A 12940-nucleotide genomic window follows, 5' to 3' on the forward strand; every position below is an offset into this window, starting at 1 on the left:
TTAAACCGTTTTTAAGTTTCTTTCATTATGACTCTAATATTTCTTCATACAATAATTTGATAACATTTTATACTATTCTTCTAAAATTAAAAAATTTCAGTTCGATAAAGTTTTATAAATATCAGTTGAACTGATTAATTCTTTTAAATTATTGAACAATATATGTTTTTTCCTTAAATAATATAAAATGCATTGAATCAAATGCTACAATATAGTATAGATATAACTTTTATTTGAGTAATTCAAAATTTTAAAATAATTCAAAATATTTGTACAATATTATCTTGATCAATGAATATTGTTGATCTAAAAGAATTCTTTTTAAAAGGTTTATTTTTTTAAAGTGAAAAATTAAAAATAAATCGATTTAATATATAATCGTAGTTTTAACAAATCTAGTGAGATCTCATTTCAAATTTCAAATATTCTTAAAATTGGGACAAATCCCAAAAATAAAATGTGTTACTAGTGAAGTTAGAAATTTTAATATAAATAATCAATTGACTTGATCCTATAAAAACCTTAAACACATTAATTTATATTAACATAAGATATTAAAAAATTTCCCATTATTGGTAAGATATTCTCGCCGAGCTTGTAATTTAATTTTACTAAATGTAAAATGTGACGATATTTTTCGGCCGGGTCATGAGTCAAATTTCGATAAGATATTCTCGCCGAGCTTGTAATTTAATTTTACTAAATGTAAAATGTGACGATATTTTTCGGCCGGGTCATGAGTCAAATTTCGAGTGTTTTTTGAGCAATGGGTCAAGTTCTAAAATGTATTGACTCATTATAATTCGAATTTATCTAGATATGTAATACCAATATAAATTATTTATATATAAGCGATTCTATATTCAATATTTTTAAAAAAATTATATATGTACATTTTAATTACTTTTTATAATAAAAAATATGTTAAAAATACATGAGATATATTTTTAAACTAAAAAATGATTAATAAATAAGATAATAATCCATTTATGTACTATGCCTAATTTTATATCTGGAATTCAATTCTTTAAAATTAACTGTACAAATATTCAACTGACTATCTTTTTTTTCGGAATTCAAGTAAGTATCTTTAAAGTTAAATAAAATATTCATTTAGCACAGTTACATATTATGTGTATGATAAAAAGCACATGTGACAATATGGTGTAGTGGTAACAGGTTGTATAGTTGAATGAAATAACTTGAGTTCATTTCCTACAAACCACATTTTTTATATAAATATTAAAAATATGGGTAATTTAGTCTTTTCAATGAGACTTTTTAATCTCATGAAATTATACCCTTGTTACTTTTTAATCTAATGAAATTATACACTTGTTCTCCTATTATATATAGAAGAGATTAAGACTCTTATTATTTTAATGAATAATGCTATTAAAACGAATATAAAATTAAAATTAATTTTAATAGTAATTAGAATAATATAAAATTTAATATAAATTAAATTTAAAATTAATAAAATAATTTAATTTCAATTTTAAATAAAATTAGAAACAACCAACAAACCAATCAACCACCGAACATACCAACCAAAGTTTCATATTTCCTTATAATAAATTATCGACTATCAATTGGGACGTAGATGTAAGGTATTTTAGTGTTCCAAATATAATTTGGGATGTAAGGATTTTGATATTTTCTGTTTATCGAACATTATACTTAGCACTGTGTCGAAAGTAATGCTATAGGCACAAAAAATTGTTATAAAATTATATTTCATGGTGATGTGGCAATTTCAAATGATCTAATTGGTGTTTTTATATAAATGCAGGGAGGTCCATTTTCATTTAGTCTATTTGTAATTTTTTTGGGAACGAATTTGTTACCCCCAATATTTTCCCTTTGTCAAAAAACATTTAACTTAACAATAATCACATAATCGAAAACATCACTGTTTCTTGAATTACCCATTAGTTTAAAACTCCCATTCATAAGCTACTAATATAAAGAACAAACTGAGCACGGTTAGATAGTACAAGTGGTTCGTCCCAGATTCTGGATTCGATCCTCGCTCATCCCGAGAATTTATGAGAACAAATACTTTTTTTTTGTCAGGAATGAAATACTTTCATTGATAAGATTTTGAAATACAAAAGAGTATATCTTTAAATCACAAAGTTCATCATCTAACCGAAAGGCACGCAAGTTGCCTCCGGACGTTTAGACAATAAAACCTTAATGTATGAAATAGATAACCCACAAAAAGGTCTCGTTAAAACCTCGCAGGAGTAAAACCCTACGGGAAAAAAACCCAGGGAGGAAAAAGAGTGCCCTCTATAACTCAAATTTCATACAAAAACTAATAATAACTAGTATCTTTCGATAATTGCAAGAATGTCTCGTATCATCAATTTGAAACTATATCCCTTGTTTTGTACTTCAAGGTCCCTCTGAAAAAAAAAACAAAGTAGAATCTCTTCCAAATATCGTGAAAATAAGAACAAATGAAATAAGAAAAATATATTAAAACATTAAAAATAAATCTACATATAATACGACATTAAAATAAAATAAAATCTAACCAAACGATATATTTGGTTAGATACAAAGTTCCCATATTAGGACACAATCAGTCATTAAAAACTAGTAAAACCAAAAAAAAGGTCAAAAACCATCATATATGGCACTCCCGTATTGGCACAAATAAGTCACCTCACATGACACATCATTCTATAAATTGATTTTTAAAGTTCATTTATTTTGAAACTTAGTGACCCTTGAAATTCTTAAAAACATAATAACAGCACAATTTAAAAACTTTTCTCAAGTCAAGAATTTACGATTTGTTGGTGTGAGATGGATGGTTTACTCGCATTATATTTTGGCCCTAACTAATAATCAGCAGGTATAGAGAGATAAATACAGATTTTAAAACTAGAAAATAGATATGAAACCTAATTTTATAAAGATATGTAATTAAGTAAGGATAATTTGGTAAAATCAGCAGGTAACAAGAAATACATATCGATGATCAAATTTTTAATATTTTATCTATTATATAATACTGTAGTATAAAGGGCTTTTTTGAAAAATAACCAAGCTTAAAAACATTTTTGCAAAAATACTGTCATCTTTTTTAAAAAATTGCAAAAAAACTATTTTTCAATTATTTTTTTTGCAAAAATACGGTTTTCGGTAACTGTGATCGACTGCATGCAACATTTGACGAGTTTCTGCAACTAAATACAACTCCATTCAACTAGTTACCTATGTGTTTGATTTTGGTTGATTCCGCTTTTTTGCAAAAAAAATCAGAAGATTATAAAATCGCAAAAATCACTACAACAAAATAGGCCAATTACGACGGCCAACTTACGACGGAAAAAAATGCGCGCCCTATTTACGACGGAAAAAAGTAAAATGTCGTAATTATTTACGACGAAATCCAAAACCGTCATAAGTTTAGTGTTTTATTAATAAAATTATGCACGATACGATTAAACAAAAATAAAAATTATTTGGAGTTGCGACGATTTAAACATTTCGTCGTAAGTTAACTATTTTTATTAAAATTTTAAATTGAAATTGAATAAAAAATATTTTATCTAAATTTACAACGAAATATTTGCGACGAAAAAAATCGGATGGTCAAATTTACGATAGAAATTAAAATTCGTCGTAAGTTATCAAAGAGGGAAATTTAACCTTTTCCCAAAAAAAATTGGAGGGAAAATAAAAATCATTTGAAGTTGCGACGATGTGAACATTTCATCGTAAGTTAAATATTTTTATGACGGAAAATTTGTGACGGAAAATATTGGAACATCCAATTTACGACGAAAATTAAAATCCGTCGTAAGTTATCGAAGAGGGTAATTTAACTTTTCCCCAAAATTTTGGCGGTAAATTTGACTTTTCTCAATTTTTTTGCGAATAATAATTTATGACAGATTCTGTCGTAAATTAGCACATGATTTTTGATAATTTCAATTTTTAAAAAATATTATTTCATGATACAACCATATTAATGTCAACATTTATTTGTTTGGGTGACATTTCAAGAATTTCAGAAAAAATTAAATATTTTGATAAAATAATTTAATACGAAACATTGATAATATCACTAATATATATATATATATATTCATCCATATGGTAGGATCGTTGAAAAGTATTTTTAAAATAATCGTAACACTAATTCACGATTTAACACTAGTTATTTGTACTAGTTAAACTGATACTTGACTATTAAAATGTTAAACCAAATAAAATTATTTTAAAATGAAATTTTGGTTATATCACTAATATATATATATATATATATATATTGACATCTATACGGTTGGATCGTTGAAAAATATTTATAAAATAATCGAGACACTAATTCAAGATTCAACATTAGTTAGCTGTACTAGTCAAACTGATGCTTGACTGTTAAAATGTCAAACCAAATAAATTTATTTTGATATGAAATTTTGGTTATATCACAAATATATATATCTATTGACATCCATACGGTTGGATCGTTGAAAAAATATTTTTAAAATAATCGAAACACTAATTCAAGATTCAACATTAGTTAGTTGTACTAGTCAAACTGATACTTGACTGTTAAAATGTCAAACCAAATAAAATTATTTTGATATGAAATTTTGGTTATATCACTAATATATATATATATATATATATATATATATATATATATATATATATATATATCTATTGACATCCATACAGTTGGATCGTTGAAAAATATTTTTATAATAATCGAAACACTAATTCAAGACTCAACACTAGTTAGCTGTACTAGTCAAACTGATGTTTGACAGTTAAAATCTCAAACCAAATAAATTTATTTTGATATTAAATTTTGGTTATATCATTAATATATATATCTATTGACATCCATATGGTTGGATCGTTGAAAAATATTTTTAAAATAATCAAAACACTAATTGAAGATTCAACACTTGTTAGGTGTACTAGTCAAACTGATGTTTGACTGTTAAAATGTCAAATAAAATAAAATTATTTAGATATGAAATTTTGGTTATATCACTAATATATATATCTATTGACATCCATATGATTCGATCGTTGAAACATATTTTTAAAATAATCGAAACACTAATTCAAGATTCAACATTTGTTAGCGTACTAGTCAAACTGATGATTGACTGTTAAAGTGTCAAACCAAATAAAATTATTTTGATACGAAATTTTGGTTATATCAATAATATATAAATCTATTGACATTCATATGGTTGGATCGTTGAAAGATATTTTTAAAATAATTGAAACACTAATTCAAGATTTAACACTAGTTAGCTGTACTAGTCAAACTGATGCTTGACTGTTAAAATGTCAAACCAAATAAAATTATTTTGATATGAAATTTTGGTTATATAACTAATATATATATCTATTGACATCCATACGGTTCGATCATTGAAAAATATTTTTAAAATAATAGAAACAATAATTCAAGATTCAACACTAGTTAGCTGTACTAGTCAAACTGATGATTACCTGTTAAAATGTCAAACCAAATAAAATTATTTTGATATGAAATTTTGGTTATATCACTAATATATATATATATATCTATTGACATCCATATGGTTGGATCGTTGAAAAATATTTTTAAAATAATTGAAACACTATTTCAAGATTTAACACCAGTTAGCCATACTAGTCAAACTGATGTTTGACTATTAAAATGTCAAACCAAATAAAATTATTTTGATATAAAATTTTGGTTATATCATTAATATATATATCTATTGACATCCATACGGTTCGATCGTTGAAAAATACTTTTAAAATAATAGAAACACTAATTCAAGATTCGACACTAGTTACACTAGTTAGCTGTACTAGTCAAACTGATGATTGACTGTTAAAATGTCAAATCAAATAAAATTATTTTAATATGAAATTTTGGTTATATCACTAATATATAAATATATTGACATCCATACGGTTGGATCGTTAAAAAATATTTTTAAAATAATTGAAACTCCAATTCAGAACTAAACATTAGTTAGCTGTACTAGTCAAATTCATGCTTGACTGTTAAAATGACAAACCAAATAAAATTAGTTTGATATGAAATTTTGGTTATATCACTAATATATATATATATATATATTTAAATATATACGGTTGGATTGTTGAAAAATATTTTTAAAATAATCGAAACACAAATTCAGGATTAAACACCAGTTAGCTGTACTAGTCAAACTCATGCTTGACTGTTAAAATGGCAAACCAAATAAAATTATTTTGATATGAAATTTTGGTTATATAACTAATATATATCTATTTACATCCGTACGGTTGGATCATTCATAAATATTTTTTAAAAAATTGAAACATCAACATGAGACTAAACACGGATAAGTATCACTAGTTAAATCATTGGTTGACTGTTAAAATAGCAAATCAAATAAATTAATTTTTTTCTGAAAATTTTGTCATATCACCAATATACATAGTTCTTGACATCCGTACGGTTGGATCATTTATAAATATTTTTAAAAACCAAAATATTGATAGAGAACTTGACACTAGTAAGTAGTTTTAGTCGAATCACTAAAATATATACATCTTTTGTTTTTTGAGTATCTAATCATATAGATGTCAATATTTTATTTTTTTAAGTAATATTTTGTTTTACTAAATTTATAATATGTTGTAATTTTAATGTAAAAGAAAAAATTAAGTATTACTTTGAGTCCTAAATAAATAAATAATATAAAAGTTATAAATACATTTTTAAATAAATAAAATCTTATAGATAAATGAGTTAGCTATTTAAATATTATTTAAGATATTTTGTTTAATATATTTATATAAATTTTAAAATACAGGTAAATTTTAAATTGCGCTCATTATTTCATTTTTTCACGGGCCGCCTATTCATTTTTTCACTTAATTCTTCTTTGTCTCTCTCGCTCTTCCAAGTTCCAACTCCCTCTCTCTCCTAACTCTTAGGGGGCGTTTGGTACAAGGTATTCAACAAAGGGAAAATGAAAGAATTGGGGTCATTCTCTTTGTTGATGTTTGTTTAATAAAAACAATCATTCCCTTTCCCTTTTTTAGTTGTAGGTTCACCCTTATTCTTCAAACTCCATTCTCCACCTCCCACAGGTATTTGAACACCCTTTCCCACTTTTATTTTCTTATTTCAATTATAATTTAAATCTTGGACCAAAAAATACATCAGTATGTAAAATTAATTTTAAAAATTAAAAATGATTTATAATTTAGTTTTTATAAATTAAAAATAATTTTGATATAAATTTATATGTTAATTTATTAAAAAAGTTAATTATGCTATTAAATATTTAAATTTGTTTATTTATTATAATGTTAATATATTATACTGTTATAATATAAATATATTTGACTATATTGACATTGTTTAATATTAAAAAATCAAAAATAAATATAATCATGTAAATTTTCATTCGATTCCGGATCTGAACCAAACACATAAAATAATTCTGGGTCTTTACTTTACTTTCTCCTCCTTTCCCTATCTCGATTCCATTCCGTTTCTCCGAAATGAATCAAACGCCTCCTTATTCTCTCCCTCTCGTTACTTTAAGTATAGATCTAGTTAGGGAGTCTTCAAATTAATTGATTTCAGCTTATGTGGACCCGGTTGTGTGTCAAATTTGAAAGCTTTAATTAAGGTTTCTTCAAATTGGGGTTCTAGATTTGAATTAGGGTTCAAATCAAAGTTTCTCTACTTAAACTCGACTTATTATGTTCTCTCTCTTTCGTTTCAGGTCCTCTTCAGTTGATTTTCAGGGAAGTGGAGGAGGGGGATTGTCTCCTGGGAAGTTGAGGAGTTTGTTGATGGGAGTTGGGAAGTTGAGAAAACAAGGAAGGCCTCAAGAAGATGAAGAAATGGATTCTAGTTTTGACTTGAGAGCTCAAGATTTTGAGATCCATGACAATGGTATTTTACGCACACAAAAAATATTTTTTAGTTTGTGTGATTTCTGGATTTTTAACTTTATGAAATAATGGTATTTAAGTGTTTTTTTGTCTGATTTATATGGCTTGATATAAGTAGAAAGTGTCGTAGTATCAATGACGACAAAATAACAACTAGATCGATGAAGTGGAAAGTGTGTTGTATTGTATAACAGGTAGAACAGGTAGCTTGCTTTGCTTTTATATGACTAACAGGTAGAAGTGGAAAGTGTGGTAGTATCAATAATTTCAAGTTTTTGACGGAGTAATCGATGATGGGAGCATACTAAATGTTACTCCTATAAGATAAAGCAATCTATGAAATAGTAAGTTTAACATAAATGCAGTGGTGCTGATTTTTAGTCACAAGTTTAATATCAAAGTATGAGTCCTAAATAGAATTGATCTGTATTTTAAAATTTAATTGTTGTTATTGAGGAGAGTTTCCTAAGAGTAGAAATTTGCTCTTATTAGATCGGAATAGTTGCTGAAGCTAATTGAATAAGGGTTTTAATATGCCACATTTCTCTATCTCTATGTGTATATATGTACATGTAATTTTGCTAATTCTAATTGTCTAGCAGTGAAGTTATATTGTTGCGTAGAATATGGTTTATTAGCCATTTGCTGGTTTTTAGATCGGAATTTAACGCTAGCAGTAAAGTTCGGGTTTTGATGTGGGGGTTCATCCATTGCATCAAATTCAAATATTTCTGAAAAGTTCACGCCCGAATTTTAATCAGATAACAAGGCTAATAATGTTAAACTAGTCAAGGAATAGGATATTAAGTTCCATGCTTGAGACATTTTCTTTTCCCCTGTAGCAATTCGAAGTAACACCAGAGTAACATGCCAATTGTTGAATACAGAAACCAGAAACATACCGTTCCACAGAGGATCAGATTTCTGGAACTTGATTGAGCTGGTTTTAGTCCTACCATTGCAGCTAAACACTACATAAACATCAGAGAACCCAGCTGACTCAACAGTGGCCAAGTTGTTCCCTTCAAGCAAGGCAACGGTTAGTAACCACCCTTCCCCCTGTGCTTTAACTCCATGGTCACTGCCTATGTTTTTAATTATGAAATGATGAGATAAGTTAACAGAAAAAGATTGATGCAACAACACAATAAATTGTATGGCTAAATACAAACAAATATTATCTAGTTGGATTGGATGAGAAGCAGTAGGAATCAATAAGAACGTAGAAAGTACAAAAATATGTATCTCTTGATTTAATTTAGGTTAGAAACGCAAAATCTAGATATGTATAGCATGTTGGCAGTACCAAACTCAAATTATCAGTATCATACCACAGTTAAATATATAAGAGACTGTACTTACTAAATCACCTGGTTCTTAGCAGGAGAGTAAACATTTTACTTCAAATTAATTGTAAAATTGACTTGAAGAACAACATACATACTTTAGATAAATACCTCTCTTAACCCTGGCATGCATAAAACGTGATACAAGTGCCATTACCTGTTGACCTTGAAGAACTAATATAAAACATGCAATAACTTCCCCAACAGAATCTGGCAAGTCCAACCCAACAAATTCAAGCCCTTGAACTGTGTTAGACATGGTTAAGCAGAGGTGCAAAAGCAGATAAAACCCCATAAAAATGGTAGATGTTGTCGTAAAATTAGCAAAATACTGGATACCCAGTTTCCAGAGTCCCACTTTGGCTCCACCTGTAGTGATGCTAAAACTTGTTCCTTGTCGGAAGCAATGTCCATAGGATCAACTAGGCGTACATTTTGAGCCAACAAAGTAGCATGCTGCTCAACACTTTCTCTTACACCTTGTTTTGCCCCATTTTCTATCATACCTCGTATCATCGTACTCTGCAAAAAGTTAAATTGGGTTTTATAAGCGGTCTTGTCCCTAAAGAGAAATCTATGTCATTTGAAAGGATTTTATTTCGTGCTACCGGGGGTAATGTGTACTTGAAGCAGGCTATTGTCGGGCATCCAGTCATTGATCCTGTTTCTGGGGAAAAGGTTGATACCTCTGGATTTGGTTGATTATATTCACTTGAGATGATGTAGTGAAAACTGAAAAGTTTATTTCGTAGAGAAATTGCGTAACGTATATGTAGTCCTTTCATTACCTATTCAGTTTTTTTTTACCTATAATTGTTATTGCTTGCATCGTTTTTTATATACATACGAGTCGTATATGATAATATTGACTTCCTGATGGTGAAATATCATACAGGTTGAGAAAAATATATTTGCGGTCTTCGTCTCCGAGGAAAAGTAAAGAATAAAATCCTAAAAATATGTGAAGCTTTTGGAGCAAATCATTATTCTTTTAGTGAGGACTAGCTAAGCAAGCTCAAATGATAACTGAGGTATTCATAGTGCTCTGTTTCATGCTTATGTATCACTCCTTGTGCATTGTTGGAACTGCTATGTCAAGTTGAAGGGGTCTTGTTCACCTAGGCAGCTGTTGCCCATATTTTTGTCTATTAACACTGAAGTTCCCCTCTTTTCTTTACTTTCATTGTCGTGCTTTACTTAAGTCCTGCACAATTTTCGCTTAATATTTTATTGATAAAGTGTTTTATTGTCGATAGAAAGCCGATAAACGTAAGAAGACACATGCTTTCAAGAGGCAGAATGCATGGCAACAATTTCAGACTACTAAAGGCCGAGCTAAGATGGTTTATTTTAAATCCATTTATCATTGTTTTAATAGCTACATTGAACAACTCCTGATCAGCCTATGTTCTAATAAGATTTACTATTTTAAGCAATTTTTTTTTGTATATGTGGGTATATGTGGCTTTACAGTTACTCATGTCATGCAAATGCTGCAATTTGGTCAAAGTTTATGTTATTTGGTATCAAGTTAATTGCACTTTACAGATATTATATATTTTTTAATGCAGGGTACTAGAATTGACAACGCACCATTGAATGGCAATGACTTCGGAAGCAACAATGATGAAGATGAAGATAAAGATGTTGATCGTTACTCCCTCCATTAACTACAGTAATTTTATTTTAATTAGTTATATCTATTGTGTTAATCAGGAAACCTGATTTGTAAGATAACCAAGTTGTGCTTGTAAACTGAATTTGGTTTGTGGGTGTTTGTAAACTGAATTTTAATTTGCTTTCTACTTTTGATTGTGAATTAGTACGAATTTACGGTATAACTAATGTAAATTATGTATTGTGACTTGATTGCGAGGTTTAGAGTTTGTTTTGAGTTTGCGATTGCATAAGATTTTGGTAGGTTAAAAATTTAAATTGGAAGCCGAAAATGGCCGGATACTGAAAATTTAGTTTTTGGTTATTCTGGAAAAACAAACTTAAGACGGTTGTTCTTCAAACATTCCGTCGTAATTATTATGGTAAAATGAACTTACGACGGTTGTTCTTCATATATTTCGTCGTAATGTATCCATTTTCATATTTAAAAATATTTTTTTTTGAATTTTCATTTTCCCAGCTTGTAGGCCCGATCTTCTAAAATACGACGTTTTTTCTGTCGGAAATTTCTAACTTACGACGCATTCTTCCCTCGTAAGTACATAACTTACGACGTTATTGTTCGTCATATTTTGGTATTTTACGACAATAAATTCCGTCGTAAGTTGATTTATTATTTTATTGAGTATGTGGGCCCCTACTTCCTAACTTGCGACGCAATTTTATCTTGTGACGGAAAAACGAACTTACTACTCGACCAAAAACGACGATTTTTTTCCGTCGCAAATGGCTCAATTACGACGATTTCAGTTCAAAAAAATTGTCGTAAATGACCAGATTTCTTGTAGTGAATATTTAAAAAAGTTAGTATTTTCGGTAATTTTTACTAGTAAATTAGCAGGAAAACCAATCTTATTAAATATTGGACAAATTTCACAATCGAGCCCAACACTAGGTTATATATTTTAATGCTTAGCAGCGACTAGTAATCTTATTTTTAATAATTTTGTTTTAGTTGGTCGATTTATATTTTAATTTTAATTTTGTGTTAGTTTGGGTCAATTGTATAATATATTTTTTATCCCAGGTGAATAATATATATTTTTTTGATTTTTGTTTATCCTAATTTAATAGTATTATTTTTTTATTCCGATCATTAATATTTATTATCCCGATGCACATTTGTCTACCAAATCCAACCAATTATATTTAGTTTGCTTAAATTTATTTTAGTTCGAAATATCAATTAAAATAATATAGAAGTAGAATTAAAATTGGTAGAGTAAGTTGACTGAAATATAATAAGAATTAGAATCGACTGACCGATCAATTAAAATTCGAATAGTTAAGTAAGGGTAATTAAGTAATTTCAGCAAGTACCGACCGACCGACCGATTACCAAACTTTAATGTTTTATCTATTATAATATAGTATACATAAATATGAATTAGAATTAAATTGGTAGAAGAACTTGATTTTATTATCAATTATAATAAGAGTTCAATATGAAGTAAAATTTAATTTAGGTGAAGAATTGAATTCAATGTCAATTAAAATTAGAATTGACCTACCGTCTACAATATATATTTAGAAAAAAGTTAATTTAGGGTTCTATAATCTATTCATGTCTATCGACAACCACACGGGCGCAGATAACCCTATAATGGGGGAGGAGATGTTTTGGTGCCGCATATGTAAATCAAACCGCAAACTGTCGTGCCTCTGCGAGTGTTACTTAGGCTGTAATGTCTGCGGTCTCGTCTTACGTGATGATGACGAAGATGACATTCCTCAGACTCCGCCCAAACTCCACGTTGTCCACTATATTGCGCAGATTCGAGATATTTTCGATGACAACGTCATTGATTTCGCTATGTTTTGTTACACAAAAGCTTCTGCTTCTGGTTATTTACGCAGAGATAAAGTACTTGCAGCTATTTGCTTATATATTAGTTGTCGTACCAATAAAGTGCCATGCATGCTCGTCGAGTTTTCGAGTTTCGGTGTCAATGTGTATGACGTAGGGTTTATGTTTTTGCATGTTTACA

At 28.4% G+C, this 12940-nt stretch overlaps 1 long non-coding RNA gene across 7 annotated transcripts; it reads left to right on the plus strand.

Annotated features, from left to right (window-relative positions):
- The first annotated feature begins 7505 nt into the window (after positions 1–7505).
- On the plus strand, positions 7506–11144 carry LOC141689709 (uncharacterized). 7 transcript variants are annotated; one of them, XR_012562485.1, is made up of 6 exons: positions 7506–7661; positions 7758–7930; positions 8817–8968; positions 10171–10397; positions 10532–10618; positions 10847–11144. It is a non-coding gene; the product is annotated as an uncharacterized LOC141689709 (long non-coding RNA). The 7 variants fall into 7 exon arrangements; XR_012562483.1 differs by having other exon boundaries at positions 10171–10306; XR_012562482.1 differs by having other exon boundaries at positions 10171–10618.
- Positions 11145–12940: the final 1796 nt, after the last annotated feature.

This window comes from Apium graveolens, chromosome 10, assembly GCF_009905375.1.
Source record: "Apium graveolens cultivar Ventura chromosome 10, ASM990537v1, whole genome shotgun sequence".
Taxonomy (NCBI): Eukaryota; Viridiplantae; Streptophyta; class Magnoliopsida; order Apiales; family Apiaceae; genus Apium; species Apium graveolens.